The sequence below is a fragment of the Colossoma macropomum genome, unplaced genomic scaffold, assembly GCF_904425465.1.
Source record: "Colossoma macropomum unplaced genomic scaffold, Colossoma_macropomum, whole genome shotgun sequence".
Classification (NCBI taxonomy): Eukaryota; Metazoa; Chordata; class Actinopteri; order Characiformes; family Serrasalmidae; genus Colossoma; species Colossoma macropomum.
The window spans coordinates 2,318,048-2,324,770 of NW_023494805.1; the positions used below are offsets into that span (position 1 = coordinate 2,318,048).

A 6,723-nucleotide genomic window follows, 5' to 3' on the forward strand; every position below is an offset into this window, starting at 1 on the left:
GGAGTCATTACAGATCTCATTTAGTTTAACTGTGTTCAATTTATGTAACCGATACAGGTAATGGTGTCTGAAATGCTGGAAATGTTGCTGTGAAATATGTTTATTCAGCGGTTTGTTTTATTACTTGTTTTTTTGTTTCTTTTATTATTTTGAGAGCTTTGGTACGTGATGCCAGGTCCTCCAACTACACTATTCAAAATTCAAAATAATAAAGAACTGTTGCTTAATTAATGGCTTAGTTTGTCAGTCATTTAATCATCAACACAACAGTATTAAAGAAGGAATATTTCAACACTTTACTTTGAGGGTCACAAACATCATGAACTCATGAAGAAGTAATGATTTAGTGATGCTAAATATTTCACCACTTTACTTTGAGGGCCACAAACATCATGACCTCATGAAGAAGTGATGATTTAGTGATGCTAAATATTTCACCACTTTACTTTGAGGATCACAAACATCATGAACTCATGAAGAAGTAATGATTTAGTAACGCTTAACATTCTTGTTCTATGAAGTGATGGCTGACCATTCAGTTTTAGTTTGCCTGATGAATGAAGACCTGTATGAACATCATGAATAACTCGTGTCACCTGATGATATTTATACCTTAATTACTACATGAATTAATATAGTGCTCCTGCATTAAAGCATGCATGAGACATGCTTACTTTATGCATATTCATGATGACTCATGATGTATTACATGTATGAGTTAATGATGAGTCACTCATGAAATAAAGCATGAATTAACACTTTACAATAAGGGTACTATTTCATGGACCCTTATTGTAAAGTGTTAACATTAAATGTAATACCATCCGAAACTGTGACCCATTTGGTGTCATGATGCTGATACGCCCCAGCTCTAGTCTCAGATTCCCTGCATGATGTCTCTGTGTCTTCTTAGTCAGTCATGTTATAAAATTACAAAAAACATTTTAGCTTAATGAAGCTTTAAACTGATTTTTTTGTTGTTGTTCTCTAAACAGGCATCTCTGCTCTCTCGAGCTCCACCCATGAAGGTGGAAGTGTATGACCACCAAAGCCATGAGTTGCTGAACACACTACACTCTATTTTCCAGCTCTCACCCCTTAGAGTAACACTACCATGTTGCTCTGTATTTTGTCTTGTTTATGTAAAATTGGACTGTGAGTAACCATGAGGCCTGGATTAATATGGTTTCTGTAGTAAATAAACAAGCCATTCGGAGTGTCCACATCAGTGTCCGTGTTGCTGCCCATGTGCTCTTTGTTAACTCTACTCACCACAGCCACCTCTAAGCACCTCTTTCTCACTCCGGGTGAGACGTGTCACAAAGTGTGTCATGAAAACCTGCAAAACAGTGGGAGTGGCCTCATGATGTCACTCAGATTAAATGAAAGTAAAGTAAAATCAGCTTCATGACAAGCAAGACACTTTCAGCACGACCCTTTCTCCAGTTTGAAGTCTCCCCATTTTCTTGGAAGAGCTAAAACACAGCAGGTAAAGTCTAAAGAAGAAGCGTTTAGAAAAGGTGGAACTGGAAATGTTTAAGTTTTATTATCTGCTTCGTTTCAGCTAAAAAAGCTTCCTGTTTTTCATCTCATTTTTACCTCTAACTGCCAGTGGTTTCTGTAACTTACTTTTATCAAAACGTTCAGAAAGCTCTTAGGACTATCACATATAACATGTATTTTACATTTAACAAGTGCAAGCTAGTTATATGTATAGATTTATGGGATTCTTAGGGTAATGTATCCACTGGAATGATGAAGTTGAACAGGTGAAACAAGACGTTTCTGAAGTTGACTGACTTGTCAGATGCCATTGGTTACAACACACCCCTTTTTTTCCAACAGCATTTCATATGTTCATGAAATATCAAATATATTATTGGTTTATGAAGTACTTTTGTGGTACAAATTTCACCCGCATGATGTCTCTGTGTCTCCTCAGTCAGTCATGGCTTCCTCCAGCAGTGTCCTGTCTGAAGATCAGCTCCAGTGCTCTATCTGTCTGGATGTGTTCACTGATCCAGTCTCTACTTCTTGTGGGCACAACTTCTGCATGGTCTGTCTCAAAGAGTGCTGGGACAGCAGTCCACACTGCCAGTGTCCAGTTTGTAAGGAGGAGTTCTCCAAAAGGCCTGAGCTACGTGTGAACACGTTCATCTCTGGACTGGCTGCTCAGTTCAAAAAAGTCGGTTCAGGTGAAGTCCAGCAGAGCTCCAGAAACACCTCCCTCCAAACCTATAAAGGTGCTGTGTGACTCCTGCACTGAGGAAAAGCTGGAGGCTCTAAAGTCCTGTCTGTCCTGTGGAGTATCTTACTGCAGTGACCATCTGGCATCTCATAAAACAACACCTAAACTCCAGAAACACAAACTGATGGACCCTGTGCAGAACCTGGAGGACTACATCTGCCAGAAACACGAGAGACCCCTGGAGCTGTTCTGTAGAGATGACCAGACGTGTGTGTGTCAGTTCTGCACTGAGACAGACCACAAGACTCACAGCACTGTTCCTGTAGAGGAGGAGAGTGGACAGAAGAAGGTGACAGATATTTAGATGATGAATTATTATCTGTTGTTTTAAGTTTTATGTTAGAAGTTCTTCAGATTGATAATTGACTTTGTTATAATGTGCCTAATTCTATAGACTCAGCTGGAGAAGAAACAGGCTGAAGTTCAGCAGATGATCCAGGACCGACTGAAGAAGATTGAGGACATCAAAAACTCTGTAAAACTCAACAAAGTGAGTCTGAGTTTCAACAGTGACTTATTCTGCAATTATTAGTGTCTGTTCCCAATAATATGTAACATTCCAACCTTCAGATAATCAACATGTTCACAGTATTTGAAACTCCAAAAAACTGTCCAAAAATCTAGAAGACAAATCTAGAAAGAGGGACTGGTAAAAATGGGGTTGTCAATTATTTTCAACCCCCCCAAAAAACGGTTATAAACAGTCTGTAGGGGTTTTGGACTATTGGGTCCTTCTACAGCAATTCACCTGGGGCCTGTCCAGTCATGGAAAAAATTTGAGCAAATACGTGAATTTAACGGAAAACTATGTAAAAAATTTAAAGCTGTGCTCTAATTAGATTTTCAGTTATGAGTTATTAAAGTTTGCTCTATTAGACTCTAAACTGCATGTCACATTTTGATCTTAACTGGTTACAAACAGCATATAATGGTTAAATTACTGTATAAAAAATGTATGTTTATATTCTAAATTTAAGCTAATTGGGGCGGTAAGTTTAAAAGGGTGGTGATCCTGAACACAAACACACCATAATAAGTCATAAAATGACTATCAGTGCTTTTACTTCATCTTCATAGCTTTTGGATCCATTATTGGAACAATAAACCTCTCAAACTACACAGTGAAACTCCACCTTCTGGAAGCTTGTACAGAAATACAGTAAACAGACACAGAATCTGATTTGTCTCCTTTCAGAGAAACACAGAGAAGGAGAAAGCAGACAGTGTGGAGGTCTTCAGAGCTCTGCTGCGCTGCATTGAGAGAAGCCAGGCGGAGCTGCTTGAGGTGATGGAGGAGAAGCAGAAAGCAGCAGAGAGGCAGGCTGAAGAGTTCATTAAAGAGCTGGAGCAGGAAATCACTGAGCTAAAGAGGAGAGACACTGAGCTGGAGCAGCTCTCCCACACTGAGGACCACCTCCACCTCCTACAGGTCAGAGTCCCTCTGTTTCTCAATAGTAATGCAGTCCAGCACAGGACAGCACTGCCCATGCTGAGGGATTTCTCCTCTCTCCTGCTGGACTATAGGTTTACCCGTCCCTCTGCAGCCGTCCACTCACCAAGAACTGGACTGACGTCAGTATTAAGACTCATCTGAGTGTGGAGACTCTGAGGAGAGCTCTGTCTCAGCTTCAGCGGTCACTCAGTGAGGAAATGGAGAATCTTCCTGACATCAGTAAGTGTTACTGAGCAGTAAGAGCTTCTGAGGAGTTTTATTGTAGGACAGGATTTCAGGAACTCATCAAGGTCCTGATGGTAGAAATGCATATTTAGGACATTTCAGTACTAAATCCTGGGTTATTTTCTGTTCTAAAACTAGCATCTATGAGAATCAGTTTATTAGTGTTGTAACTATTGAATACTTTCAATATGGCCATTGTTTCAGAGTGTACAGACAATAGGGGTTGGGGGGAATCGATTCTTAAATGCATCACGATGCAGACATGGGCGATTCTGAATCGATTCACAAATGTCAAAAATCGATTTTCAGAATTTTCATTTATAATGTAATGTTGACGGAACGCAAAAGGCGGAACCTGTAAGTGCAGAAGTGCAGCGCCCGGACAGTCTGTGGCTTCACATAACAAAAACACAACTAGATGAATGAGAAATTAAAAGCCAGGTTAGGTCAGGAGTCACAACCCAAATGTTAAGAAGAGCCATTTTGTCCTTTCAACAAAAATCAAACCGCCTTGGGAGCCACAACATTTTATGTCCAGTATGTCTCAGTTTGTGATAATGTCCAAGTATAGGCTAAAAAATATAAATGAAAACACAGATTTACTTTGCTCTGCTTCAAGCTTTAGCTATAGCTGCTTTCCTCCCATCTCCGCCAAGAACCTTTTCTTCAAAAGTCGAATAGTTTCTTGACTGTTTTACGAGGCTGAGGTCGGCTTTTTATTCGCCAGCTTCTTGTTCGAATTTTTACGTTCCACCTTAAATTCTGCCTGAGGTGCCAAAATGTAAATGTGGTAAAAATGTGAAAATTCGAAAGAGAAGCGACTTCATCTTCGCAACTTTTTACTGTCTCTCGTTGCAGATTTAATGTAAAGGGAAACCAATTGCAGTGCTTATAAATGTGAATAAGTCCATTCGTCTCCAAATCTTCGTCTTAAATCTCGCTTTACCTTTTCGTAGCTACTAGCCAGGCGAGACTGCGTTGCTAGGTGACCTGCAGTCTGCACGCCAAGGGAAAAGGGACCTGAATAAGAGCCAGACTAAATGCAAGTTGTGTCACACTAAAGTAAAATATTTTGGAAAAGACAAACATGAGAATCCATATTACATGTTTCCACCCGTTTTCCTACTGGTTGCACTTGCTGCCAAAAAGAGGACCATCGAGCAAGCGATGTCAAAGCTTCCACCCAACTCGGAAGCGAATTACAACTGTCGAACTCTGTCGCAAACATTTGCGACCATTCTCAGTCGTTGAGAACCAGGGCTTTCGCGCTATGTTGCCCAAGATACAGCGTCTCGTCTCAAAGATATTTTACTGACACAGTGCCTCCCAACCGCCCTACCGCCGCCCCCCGGGTCTAAATGTTACAGCTGGCTCTGCAGAACTTTACTGTGTATTCTTTAGTGTTAAAGTTACAGCACTATTGTGCATCACATTAACCAGAAATTTATTTAAACAGAATTTAAGATGATAAGAATGTCTTCTGTTGTTCTTTATTCTCTTCCAAACAGAAATAAAGAGAATTCAACAATATGCAGGTTTGTAGATTCTTATTGATCACATGACTAAATATATGTATCTTCTCTATTTTATGCTGTTTGTTGTTAAATGGGTTTAAATTGTGTGTGTTTCTCTCAGTGGATGTAACTTTGGATCCTGACAAAGCAAATTCATACCTCATCCTCTCTGATGATGGGAAACAAGTTACATGTGGAAACACTCGACAGAACCTCCCTGATAATCCAGAGAGGTTTGATTACTGTGTCTGTGTTCTGGGAATGGAGGGGTTCTCCTCAGGGAGATTTTACTATGAGGTGCAGGTCAGAGGGAAGACTGAGTGGGATTTAGGAGTGGTCAGAGAGTCCAGCAACAGGAAGGGGAAGATTACACCCAGCCCTAAGAAAGGAGAATGGTCTGTGTGTCTGAGAAATGAGACTGAATATAATGCTCTGGACTCTCCCTGTGTTCCACTCTCCCTGAAACAGGCTCCCCAGAAGGTGGGGGTCTTTGTGGATTATGAGGAGGGTCTGGTCTCCTTCTATGACGTTGATGCCAGATCTCATATCTACTCTTTCACTGGTCAGTCTTTCAAAGAGAAAATCTATCCATTATTTAGCCCCTGTTTCAAAAATGAAGGTAAAAACTCAGCACCACTGATCATCACACCTGTTCAACATTATAAATGAGGATCTTTTCTCACACAGGAATATTTTAGGATATCAGAAATAAAATTACTCTTCACAACTTTACACACTGTAACTGAAAGTATTGTTTACATATACAATACTGTGCAAAAGTTTTAGGCACCTGAGAAAATGATATTAAAAACTGTTTATCTGAAAATAAGTGTTTACATATTTAGACAATCAGTAATATTACAATAAATATAAATAACATTCATATAATGAGTAATGATTTGATGTATGTCAATGTGTGTAAAGGTGGTATTAATTATAATATAGCATTGATGTTTCTTGTATGTGTAAATCGCACTCTCAACAACATATATCATGAAAAAACAGAAAATTCCTGAAAGTGGCCTACAGTGTGTTTTGGAATGAAACCATTTTGAAAAAAAAGTTGTTTAGTTTACTGTGCAGCTGAGATCTTTCAGTTCATCCACAGTGACCACGTTTTCAGATTATTTATTCTGCACACATTTAATCTGTACACAGTTAATCAGCCAAATAATAACATCACTTGTACGTGTTTCACTGTGTTCTGTCTTATTCTACAGATCCAGTCTCGTCATATTTACTGTCCTGAATAAACTCTTATAAATATCTGGTATCATGAAGCT

At 39.4% G+C, this 6,723-nt stretch overlaps 1 pseudogene; it reads left to right on the forward strand.

Moving 5' to 3' along the window:
- Positions 1 to 1,393: 1,393 nt before the first annotated feature.
- Positions 1,394 to 6,120, forward strand: LOC118826320 (annotated as a pseudogene).
- The last annotated feature ends 603 nt before the right edge of the window (positions 6,121 to 6,723 follow it).